This window comes from Rosa chinensis, chromosome 3 (assembly GCF_002994745.2).
Source record: "Rosa chinensis cultivar Old Blush chromosome 3, RchiOBHm-V2, whole genome shotgun sequence".
Taxonomy (NCBI): domain Eukaryota; kingdom Viridiplantae; phylum Streptophyta; class Magnoliopsida; order Rosales; family Rosaceae; genus Rosa; species Rosa chinensis.
Window position 1 is genome coordinate 25,776,376 of NC_037090.1, and position 12,865 is coordinate 25,789,240.

Sequence of the window (12,865 nt, forward strand, 5' to 3'; positions counted from 1 at the left end):
ATTATTAGCCGGCCTATGTTGTTTGAGTGAAATATAGATCACGGGTAATATATGTCGTCTGAATGCCTAAGAGATATCAGGCTACTAGACAACAGAAATTTTCTGAATCAGACAACAGTTATCGGCTGTTGTCTGATGAGTTTATTGACATAGTGTCAATTGGAATCAACACACGACATATACGAATCTAGTGTTACTCCTAGCATTAGAACCCTAACCTATTCATTTAGTTGCGCACCTAAACAAACAAGCAAAGATTCATCTTGTAGACACAGTGAAACAAACACTCAATTGATAATATAGAAAACCAAAAACTGAATTGTCATCAATATGAATTGAACATGTTTGGGACTTTGAAATCGCCCCTAGCTACAAAAGTATTTAGATAGACATAGTCATGAACAAAACAAAAACTAGAAGAAAGGAAGAGGAAGAGATGGCGGCTAGTTGATGGCAGAAGATGTCATTCTTACTTTCTCTTGTGCGGCCCTCCCTACGTCTAAACTGATCACATCCCTCTTTTATTGCTTAGGTTGGGAGATTTTCACTTCTTTTCCTTTTAGAAATCAAGTAGCTTCTCCTCTAAGATTCCTAATAATTTTCACCCATAAAAATATGTCATATATCTCTAATGAACAGAGATATTCAGTTAATACTCGTCGATGGGCTTCTAAAAGGAATTCGGGCCTCAAATCATGGATTTCCGTCAAAATGTCACACTATGCCAAAATCCTTATCAGACGACAGACAGAAACTGTTGTCTGATTTGGAGTGCCACCGTTGTAGAGCGAGCCGTTGTCTGTTGAAAATTCAGACAACGGTGGAACACAGTTGTCTGATAAACAAACAGGCAACGGGTATGTGTTATAACTGTTGTGTGATGGCTCGACAGATAGCTTGGCAGATGCCATGCGCAGCAGTTGAAGCGCTGCCTTCAGACAACAGTGCTTGGTTTCAAGCTGTTGTATGTTAAGCATATCAGACAACATACTTTTATTTTTTGTGTTGTCTGATTGATCCTCAAACTTCAGTGCTTAGACTATATCTGTTGTATGATCAACATTTGGGACAACGGAGTTCAATTGCAACTGTTGTCTGATTTAGTTTTTGGACAACAGAGTTCAATTGCTTCTGTTATGTGAGTATAAATTAGAAGAGATTGATTTGTTAAAAACTGATGTGTGATATGAACGATTGCAGTGTGTTTGTCCCAATTTTGCCCATTCAGACAACGGGCAGTTGTCATTATATCTCTATTCTGTTGTCTGATTATTTGAACATCCCATTCCTGAATTAAATTGTACATTCATTTGGTCCATTTACCAAATGAACAGTAGTTCATCAAATATAAACATTGCCAACCATCAAATATAAACTTTGCAAACCACTAATCATTGAAGCCAACATTTCAAATAAGAAAAGCATTCTAGTGCATGCCCATCTACTTGGGACATCAAAAAGCTGATACATATATATGTATTGTTCCAAAACATGCCACATGGTGCATGATAATGTACCAGCAGAGAAGCACAAAAAAGATGCTTTCCATATCAAAATTGTACCAGCAACAAGCGCGCTACTTCAAGGCTCATGCACATATGTGTTGACAACAAACTTCCCCCACTCATTTCGCACTTGATCAATATCCGGTTGGCTGCTGCCTCTCCTCTCCTACTGAAATTGATTTAATATATCAAAGGGTTTACTTAATCATTTTGATGAATGAGGCATGAACATAATAACAAAGTTATGAGAAATTAAGTCAAGTGACTATATTTTCTCTGCCAGATTTTTGTACCCGCCAAATTTTCATACCAAACTAACTAACTGCCAGATTTTTGTACCTAAACATGAGAAGCGAAGGCATGCCACTGAGAATCATATGAATGGTTAAATAAAATTACCATGCTTAGGACTCAAAAACTTACAGTTAACACAAAAGATCCCTATATAAATTAAAATCACTGAACTAGACACAGAGTCAACATTAGTAGTTTTGAACATAAAATTCTGAACAAAGCATGTTACGTGTATCCCATAAAAGCTAAGTCAACCAACAATATATTCTGACAAGGAAATTTACAGATCCGGTTCCTCTTTTACTAAGAAGAAACCCCATGCTATTAGTTATTTCAAAGTAGCAAATAGTAATGGCAGTACACACCTGATTTTGCTCAAAAAGTTTGCTAGGACATTATGCTCCCCAAGCAGAACTTCACCTGCTATTGGCTTTTGTAAACCCATTATTAGTTTCAGCAAAGTACTCTTGCCACATCCATTTGGGCCAATAATGGCCAGTTTCTCTCCTCTTTCAATTGTGAGATTTGCTCTGCTAAACAACACCTGGTAGACCACAGATATGGTTGCAATTAATACACACAATTTGCAGATGAATAGATCTTTTTAAGGTGAAAAAAAAATGGCTTGTAGCACTTTTACTTGTGAACAAAATATGTAAACCCACCTTACCTCCAAATGGAGCAAATCTCCCACTTCTTCCCCATTCAGGAAACTCGATCCTGATCTGTTTCTTCTTGAACGGCCTTTCAACAAGATCCTCTTCCTGAAGTATCACTCAAATATTACAGAAAACGCGCGCACGCGCACATATGTGTGTGCGTGTGTAGAGCAACATAATGTAAATTTTGTGCTCTGTGGTTCTGTAAATTTTGCCTAACTTCTGAGCATGGAGAAATGAGCAATGCTTGGGATTTAATGGTTACCATGATCAGGAGAACACAGAAAAGTAAACAACAATTACAATAGTTCAGAAAAATTAAACTGTGATAATTTCATTCTAAGTTCAATTGCAGTTTCAGCAACTAAGTTTTTTACCTAACAGATACAATATCTTCACCAATTTGATACTTATAAAAGGCCATTGTTAGTATACTAACCTAACAGAATTATACAGCTTACTATTGTGTATGTTATACTAACCTTGTATACTAGCCTTTAAATTATTATACTAACCTTTACTAAACGTAGCTGGAAAGGTTGTCTGATACTTATACAGCCCTTGACCCTCAGAATTTCAAACGCAGCTTACACTACACCAATTTCGGAATCAGACAACACATATCAGACGACAGCAAACATTTTAACTGTCGTCTGAATTAATCAGACGACAGCAAGAAATATTCTGTCGTCTAAGTTTTCGAATCCAACAACAGTTTTTTTTTTGCTCTTGTGCAATAACATTTCAGACAATGGTTGATTTTTTTGATGTTGTCTGAATGAATTAATTCAGACAACAGTAATTATGTGATGTTGTCCAAGGTTGATTAACACAGTGGTGGATAAAAGATGTTGTCTGATTGTTTTTAATCACACAACAGTTATTACTTCTCTGTTGTGCAATTACTCTTAATACAATGGTTGAAAAATATGTCGCCTGTTGTTTTGATTCACACAACAGTTTTTCAGTTGTCTATTGTGTGACTTTATTTTAGACAATGTATTGAAATTGATGTTGTCTGAGTTTTAGGGTTCAATAGTTTGCTCAGCCCGCCTAATTTTTTGTTTGAAAGTTAAATTTCCCACTTTTTCTTCCCACACATATTCGCACTGCAATTTTGCTCGCCCGCCTCTATTTTTCAGTTGACCTCTCTCTCTCGTTGTGCATCTCTTCCCTCTTTTTGAAGTTTGCTATGAAAACCCACGAGATTGAGCTGAGAAAAGAAAACAAAGAAACAAAAAAAACTCTCCCAAAACCTGTCTCTCTCGTCCTCCCTCTCAATCCATCATAGCAAACATCGAAATTCCCCTACCCGTGTAATCGTCGGATCTTCCACCTTCGAATTTCCGATGGCGTTTCCCTACACAAACCTCACGCTCTCTCTCTCTCTACCCTCTCCCGCGCCCTCTCCGACTTCTCTCCTGTCGACAACGTCTTCGACTACGGCTCCAACGTGGACTCCACCTTCGACGATGGCGGCCACTTCATTCTGGACTCGTCCATTTCAGATCGCTCAATTTCACTCTGAAACCAAAACCCCAATCCCGATTCCCCCCAAATTTACCAAACCGCTAGGGTTTTCCAGCGGTCATCCAGTATGAGTTCCAGATCCGCGAGCCGGGGACCCACATGGTACGACTCCATTTCCAGGGCTTCAATTCTTGTAATTTTGATTGAAATAATGCTCAGTTTCATGTATATATCAATGGGTTTGTGGTTTTGTAAGTCAGTAACTTTGGATTTGGGGGTGTTATTGGGTCTGGATCGAGGATCGAATAATTCAGGTACCCAATGTATCACTGTTTCATGATCGAGGAAGAAGTGGAGCTTGTGTGGCCACTAATTGACATAAAAAAGACTGGACAAGTCGATAGGAAAACTCTAACAAAGTGGGTGGTAAGACATTTATCTTATTATGTCTCTTGACTTCCAGAAGTTGTAGTTCTTATTTTTCTTATGGAGGACTTTTGTTTTGTTTCTGTAGCATGTAATTTATACATTGATCACATCTTTCAATCTAAAAGCAAATATAGCAGGGCAGTTATTCATGAAGGAATTCCTTGTTATGTATGCACATGGAGAAATACTTAAATTTGTACTTGATGGAATTTTGTTTGATAAACCTATCACAATAACTGCAAGAATAAAAAGTGAAGAAAGAAATGAAAGAAGGATTCCAAAACATCCTGGTTATTATCACCACTGTAGTGTGGCTTCTGTTGGTGGAAATTGCAACTACAAAAGTACTTGTCTTCCTCTCATCACAGCTCGTAGTGGCAGCTAGTAGCTAGTTATCATGGTTCTATGACTTCTATATATTATCTTGTGCTTTTTCCAAAGAAAGACAAGTCTATTGTTTTGTTCTTATGAACAATGAAATACTTTCTCTACAGTATAAGCAGCTTGTCTATTTTATTCTCTTCTTTAGTTTAGTAAGTATAGAAGATATTGGCACATTGGAAAGATATCAATTTTACGAAACTGCATGCCCTCCTTAATTAATTAGAACATGATGCATAAAGTTCCTTATTTTAGAAAAGAGATTGCATGATGCATACGAGAAACTCTAAAAGACAGGTATCCCACTAGCATCAAAGCAAGTGAATTATAGTCTCATATACAAGGCACTAGAGGAGAATGGAGATAAGGCTACATGTGACGAACTTGGGATCACTTCGATTGCCTATTCACCTATTGCTCAAGGTACAGTGTGAATTTTTGATGTTTTGCATTCCTTTTAGTAATGCCTTTTCTGACATGTTGCTGCAAGAATATAAGGAGAACCCAGATTATGCACGTTGTGTTGCTATTGTAGCATCTGCATCTTTGAGGGAGATGATAAAACCTGGTGCCTTGGCTATTATTTCACCTATAGCAGTTGGTGGGTCAATTATGTTTTTATAAATTTGGGCATGGAGTGGAGATAAGTTTGTTGTTGCTTCCATATTAATTAGATCATGAAGGAATAATTATTGCTTGAATCCCTTGCAGGTATTGCGTTCTGAATATTTGGATACTATCCGGAGGCAAAGGAAGTGATTGTCATAAGGGTGCAATTACAGGAGACATGTAAGTCCTGTTGTCCTCCTTTTTCTGTTAATTTGGAGATGTCTAGTGGTACTGTGGCATGGCAGCAGATTTGACCAAGTTCTTATTGTTTTCGTCATTATGATTTATCTAATATTCTGTTAATCATTTACCAGTCTCTGAATTCTCAAAAATGATATCCTCTTGTTTGTTTTGCAGAGTGGGAGACCCATTCAAAGACACAGCTGGACCGTCACTTCATGTCCTTATTAAAATGCTTGCTACAAAAATGGTGGTCATGGCTCCTGTCTTTCTCTGAGTAGTTTATAACAATTCCGGGATGGAATGACTTTGTTGAATATATGGATGAATGTATCAGATCTTTACATAAATGAATCTCTTTTGAATGTGTTCTCATTTGGATTCCATATATGCAAAATGTAGGCCATTTGAATGCATGTCTCTCAAACCATTATATTCCATCTAAAAACTATTGTCCAATAATTGATCATCATAAAATGCCTAGCAAAAACTATTGTATGAGCTATCTAACTATAATACTTTTAAGGACAAAAAGAATGAAAAAGCCATCGTCTGGCAAAACAACAAACAACAGTTTTTTGGAGAAACCTATAATATCAATAATGGATAGACAATGGGATTTTCAGCTACATGTTGTCTGACCCAGCCTTCAGACAACAGCAAACATATAAGCACTTGTTGTCTGACACAGCCTTCAGACAACAGTAAGAATATAAGCCCCTGTTGTTCTTTCTGGTGTTCAGACAACAGTCATGTAAGCCGCTGATGTTGTGCAAAATTTTCTCAGACGACAGTTACGTGCTGTTGTCTGATTATCCATCAGACGGCATTGAGATAGACAACAGCAGAGGGCCTTATCAGACGACAGTGAAAAACTGTCGTCTGATTCATTTATTGGTGTAGTGTTACTTGAAACTGGAAGTTAACAAACAGTGTCAGTTAGTATATTTCAGGAATGTAAGAACAGAAACTACAAATGATTAACTGAAAGAATAGTCAGAATTTAAAATTATTAATCATATAGATGCTTCTCAACAAATCCATCTGCGTGCACATTGAAATGATACAGGACCAGTAAAAGGCAAATAACAAAAGAGTAATCATGGTCAGTAAAAGCACAGGCTACAAAACAAAACCAAATTCCACACATGAACAACTGAATCATATAAACTTCAATTAACAAAAGAAACACCAATTACCTGGAAACATGTAACCTAAAATAACAAAACACTATCAAATTATGGGAGTCAATATCCAGAAAAGTAGATGCACAATGTCAGTTCAAAAAATAATGAACAAAAAAAAAAAAAACATATAGGTCATAACTCCAGAACAACAGAGGAAGAAAAGAGAAAAGCTACTAGCTAATACAAAGGTAGGCAACTAAAATTATAGATACATGCCCAACTTGTTACCAAAGTCTCTGGAAAGTGAATACAAGGTAACTATCAAGGTCAACAGTATTACAAATTTAAGCACTGGATGATGAAGCAAAGGGGTTGAGGGTTATGTTCGCGAGAAGAGGAGTGAGGGAGGAGGACGATGAAGATAAAGAGGGTCTGTGTCTCGGTGAACTAGGAATTATGTATTTTTTTGTTGTAGGGTATAAATTTGTAAGACTAGGGATTATAGTTTCCTGAAATAAACACGGGTTGCCGTTGGGTATCATTAAACAAGACCTAACGGCTAACACTGTTTGATCAAAAACCCTAAACACATAATAATCATTTAAAGCTTTTTAAGGGTCTCGTACATCACTTGTGGTTTACGGTTTAGATCTCAAGCTTTGAGACCCGCAAACCCAAGAGCTAAAGTCTAGGCACACTCTCTGAGGATAGAACCTCTATTTTGAAAACAGCCCTTCCCATTTGCATAAAAAAAAATTTGTCTTCCCCTTTTGTTCACTCACACAAAGAGCCATCTTAGGTAATGACTTCTGAATACATATTCGTACAATACTACCTAAAATCTAAATAATCTTGACTACTTTCGTATTCATTTTATTTATATTTTGAAATTAAGTGAGGTTTTTAGTTAATATATGTCAATCATTAGATCTCATTTTAATGATACTCCAGTAGACTAAGCCGTGCTCAAGCTACTCTATTTCTAGAAATCCCTTCACACTATGCACAGAGGACAATAAAAATCACTTCTCATACAATAGGCTTTATGCAAAATTACTATTTCTCACCCAGAAACCTAATCAAAGGCATTTACAGCTATACCTAGATCAAGATAACAACTTCAGACCTAAAGATCAAATTTTTAGGGAAAATTACCATCTCCAACCATAAAACCCTAATCAAGGGCATCAACACACATACCTTGACGGGGAACTTGGATATTACACAGAGGGCACTCTGCTCCAAAATTGGTCCGATTGGGTACACAGGTGCTGCAAGTAAAACCCAAAGCAAGAAAAAGATCAGAACTTTGAAAATCATGTCAATCGAAGAAAGAATCGAACTTGCAGAATATGTGATTGCATGGAAGCGGCCGATTAAAAAACCCTAGGCTGCAATTCAACAACAAAATCAAATATCAAGACTCAGATTCAGATCGCCGGAAACACAAAAATCAAAGATCTGTTGGTTTCTGATGAAATCGAAGACAGAGAGGAGAGGCGGATACCAACTAGAGAGGCCAAGTGAGCTCAAGGCTGAGCTTCTGGAGATGAAACTTGAGGGGGTTCTTGTTCATGTGCGGAACGACGCCGTCGCGGCAGTTACCGAAATCTGAACAGTGCTTGGCGGAGGACTCGGCCATTGGGAAATGTGCAGAGAGAAATGGTGAAGGGGTGGGGTGGAGTGTGGAGTATTTATCAGGCGGCAGGTTATGTTCGCGAGAGGACGATGAAGATAAAGAGGGCCTGTCTCTCGGTGTTTTTTTTTTTTTGGGTATAAATTTGTAAGACTTAGCGCGTTTGAATGCCGCGCTTGCAAAATAAAACCACGTTCATTTTGAAACGAACCCGCCTATTCTAGAGTTTAAGAGAAAAAATTGGAGGGATTTGTTCAGCTGAAAGGTTTTGGTCACTAAACCAAAATCACATGTTATGAAGTCTAGAAACATCAATGACCCAACATAAATGGTCACTAATACTGAACTTTTCGTCATTAAAAATTCAACAATATGTGGGTAAATGAATTTAGTTAGTTCTAAAAGTGTTAGTGAGCAGCTAGTAATAGTGGTCACTAATTCAATAGTATTTGTGACCAACATTGATGTGGTCACTGACAATTTGGTCACTAATGCCAGATTTTCTTGTAGTGATAAAAGAATACTGAAAAATGAAAAGCTATTTAGAATAAGCCAATAAGGACCACTACAAAAAAGGAACATGTATTAAGAAACTATAACATGAGAGAAACTATTAACTTGAGTTCAGCAGATCTTTTACCCACCAGCAGCTTGCATAATTCAACCTTCAACCACACCACCTGCAGGTAGAACTTATATAAATCTCAATATCTAGTAGTGCATTTACAATATTAAACAAAAATTCAGAGCTTGGACCTAATTATTATGAGGCGAAAACCATTAAACAAATCTAATTTTGTTCAGAAACATATGAACAGCAAAACTGAAACCAACAAATGCAACTAAATTTCAAATTTTCAAGTCAAAAGTCAAAACAGAAAGGCAAAAAGTGACAGATGCAATTCGAACCCAAAAATCCAGAAGGACAAAACAGATCACATATCCAATTTTAATCTCATATCAGTCATATGTATAGCGTATAGCAAAAGTAAGAGATGCAATTCGAACCCAGAAATCGAAGCAAGAAAGATGGCAGCAACTTACCAAGCTTGAAGTTTCCGAAATTGAGTCGAAAACTGAAATCGAAGCTGCTTCACCTAGTAGAGTTCGAGCCAAACCCAGACTTGAAGACTGAAAATTGAATACCCAGAAGAAGAAATTAAGAGGAAGCCATAAATCGATTGAAGAGTGAAGACCCCGAAGCAGAAATTAAGAGAAACAAAAACCCAGACTCACCGCGCACCGTCAATCCATCACGGCGTCACCGTCGAAGAAAGAAAAGGCGTCGTGCGGCCGTTCCTGAGAGAGACACAGAGAGAGAGAGAGGAGAGCGGGGCTGCAGGAGAGAGAGAGAGAGAGAGAGAGAGAGAGAGAGAGAGAGAGAGAGAGAGAGAGAGAGAGAGAGGCGAGCTTTAGTCGAAAACTTTTAGGTCAGATCGAGTTTCAGGCGTTTTAGCCTAATCAGGAAATTAAAACATGGTAGAATGGGGCGAAGAGACTAAATCTAGAGAATGAGAAGAGGGAATTACCTTTGTGGTGATGTTGCTTAGAATCAAAACTTTGGGTTTCTTCCTTTTTGGTTTGCAGGTGAGGAGAGATGAGAGAGGAAATGGTTGGCTTCTAAGAGATAGACACGAACAAGAAGAGGGGCCTGAAGGCAGAGTTACTTTGTGCAAGCTGAGTGGGGAGACAAAGTCACTAAGGCCCTAACTAAAGGCGGGCTTTTTTTTTTTTTAAAAAAAAAACTTTTTCACACAACGCATGTATGAAATTAAGTTGTCTGATCATGTACATGTTAAATTTGAGTTAAGGGAGCAAGGAGGGAAAATTCCCGCCTATGTGCAATCAAAGAAGCAGTTTTGACGTTAGGGACATACATTTCTCATTCAGACAACACAAATAAGTCATTCCGTTGTAGGAGCTTAAATCGTGTATCAGCATTTCACTCAAATATTGGCCTTTTTGGGGCTACTCACTCACATTTTGGGGTACATGTGATTTTCTTCCAAACTTGCACAACGGAAACAAAAAAATGCGTTGTATGTTGTTTTGCAACTTACTCTCATACAACATATACAACAATACTGTTGTGCAAGGTGAGTCAAAATTTCGACCCAAATTTGAGCAAGGTGAGGGGGAATTTTTTTTTACATTCAGACAACAGACAAATCCTTAAAACTGTTGTACAATAATCTTGGACCCAAAAAAATTGATGTACGACCTCCTTATACAACGCAAATCTCATTAAACCTGTTGTGTGAAGCAGTTTCAGTGATCACACAACGGAAATTTTTTTTTCGTTGTCTAAAAAGTGTAGTGTGATGCAGTTTTTGGCATAGTGTCAGATTCTCGGACTGCCCGACCTTGCTGTACTAAATCGGCCATAACTTCTTGTAGAAAAATGATATAAATGAACCGTTAAAAGTTCTGAAAACTAGACATCCAAGGCTTTCCAAGCATATAAAACTCACTGTCTAGTTCATTCTAAACGGCTCTCAGTTTCATGTCGAAGTTGACTGATCTTCACAGGCAGATTTACTGATTTAGCTTCCTTTCTTCTACTTTGCTCCATAACACCTACAAAACATAAAAACAAAGTAAATGACTCAAATAGATGGAAAACTAGCTAAGAAAACATGAAGAAATCAATACAAAATCACGTACGTTTATGAGCTTATCAAATTCCCCCACACTTAATTTTTGCAAGTCTTCGAGCAAAACAAAAGAAACTAACTACTATAACAAAGGACACGGACCTAATGTCTTCCAAACATCTCAGAGAAATTATAATGCCCACTAGTATGATTAACAAAATTCAAGCAGTCACATATCAGAATTCACAACTTCACTTAAGAGCTAATTTATTTTGATAACCATCATGCTCAAAGTATAATGCAAGGACAATCAAACCAATGCAACAAATGAGAACCAACTTTCTCATGGTTCAAACAAGTGTTCACTTAATTTCTCACAAAGATGCTCTCAATTCTTTTCACTCATGATTTTCTGACTCAGTGCACACAATCCTAAGTATTGCTACGTGAGAGAATTGATAATATATTGACAACAAAAAGCTCACGTAGATAACATGACAAAGAAGGCTCTTTATGAATATATTTTTTTCTTACTTAGATTTCACGAACGACACTAGCATAAGACCAAATGAACCCAAGCCATAGGCTCATCTCCATGCACAAATCTCCACTGACCAATTACCGTCCCCAATGATCAAATAGGTCTTTTATTCAGGGTTGTAATGGGGCCAAGGGTTAAGGTTAAAAGAAAGAAAGGATAGGGAATAACAAAGATCCTAAAGAACGTAGTGGAGCACTAGAAGAACATAAGAGATAACAAAATCTTGAAACTCCTCAAGGTAATCAATCTTCGAACACATGAAGCAAGCAATTTTTTTCAAGGCCAGATGACATCTTCTTGGGCCTATGCTTCATTCTAAACCTTTCTTCTAACACTTGTGAAATAGGACAAAGGCCAAATTTTCTTGAACAGGCCTTCAACTCAAAATAAACTCCTTATTCACAAAGGGGGACTAAAATCCATACACACTTTTTTTTTTTCTCTTTTGCCGTATACTTATTTTCTTTCTTCATTTTTTTCTTCTTCTTAGGCATACATATTTTTTTTTTTTATGGACAAGTCTTACCCCCACACTTGATTACAAAAGTACCTTGAACATAAGTATCTCTCTAAAGATTGCTCCACTAATTCCGTAGGATAGGGTGAGGATACATCTATACTAAGCTCAGGGTTAAGGAATTTGTGGGTGATGAAAGAAAAAGGCTCAACGAAGGCTCAAGTGGGTTTATCTAGGGGGTTGCACAACTTGTGTGCATAAAAGGGACACAGGTTAATTTGGCTATGGTGGTAAATCCTAGTGTCTATATCCCTTCAGAGGTTCAAGCATCAGATTGGCAAAAAGTCTCGACAGGCATGAAAGATGAGTTCTAGCATTCTCTAGTTACATTAAAAGCTACGGTCAATATGCATAGTCAAGATGAAATGACATGTGAAATCAACAATCCCTCGTCAAGAAAATAGGATGATCTAATAAAATCACTCAAAAAAGAAAAGCACATATATAGGATCAAACGCTCACAAGGGTTAAAATTAAGTTTAACTTGTCCTAGCATGCATCAATCAATTCTCAAGTATCACACTAGCCTAACCATCAATGCACATAAGTCAAGCACAATAATCATAAAAATCCATTAACAATTACTTGAAATCAAGAATCTAACACATGCTTGCAATCGTTTTGTGACCATAATAAATTTCCGAAAAGTTCAGACTCATCATAGTGTTTGGAAGAACCCTAAAGACTCAACAGAAAATAAACCTAAGAACTAGACTCTTTTTTTTTTTTTTCCTTTTTTTTTTATTATTGAAAATAACAAAAAGTTCAAATTCCTTCCCCCCACACTTAAACTAAACATTGTCCTCAATGTTTGATCTAGATATAATCATGCAACAATATAGTTAAGTATAGAAGGAAAGAGGAAAACACAACAAAAACAAACGTAGTTAAGAAGAGTAGAGAATGCTCCCTTTTGTAGACCT

At 37.1% G+C, this 12,865-nt stretch overlaps 1 long non-coding RNA gene across 3 annotated transcripts; it reads left to right on the forward strand.

Moving 5' to 3' along the window:
* Positions 1-3,538: 3,538 nt before the first annotated feature.
* On the forward strand, positions 3,539-5,940 carry LOC112193415. 3 transcript variants are annotated; one of them, XR_005808957.1, is made up of 4 exons: positions 3,539-4,090; positions 4,185-5,339; positions 5,450-5,527; positions 5,705-5,940. It is a non-coding gene; the product is annotated as an uncharacterized LOC112193415 (long non-coding RNA). The 3 variants fall into 3 exon arrangements; XR_005808956.1 differs by having other exon boundaries at positions 4,189-5,339; XR_002933892.2 differs by having other exon boundaries at positions 3,539-5,339.
* Positions 5,941-12,865: the final 6,925 nt, after the last annotated feature.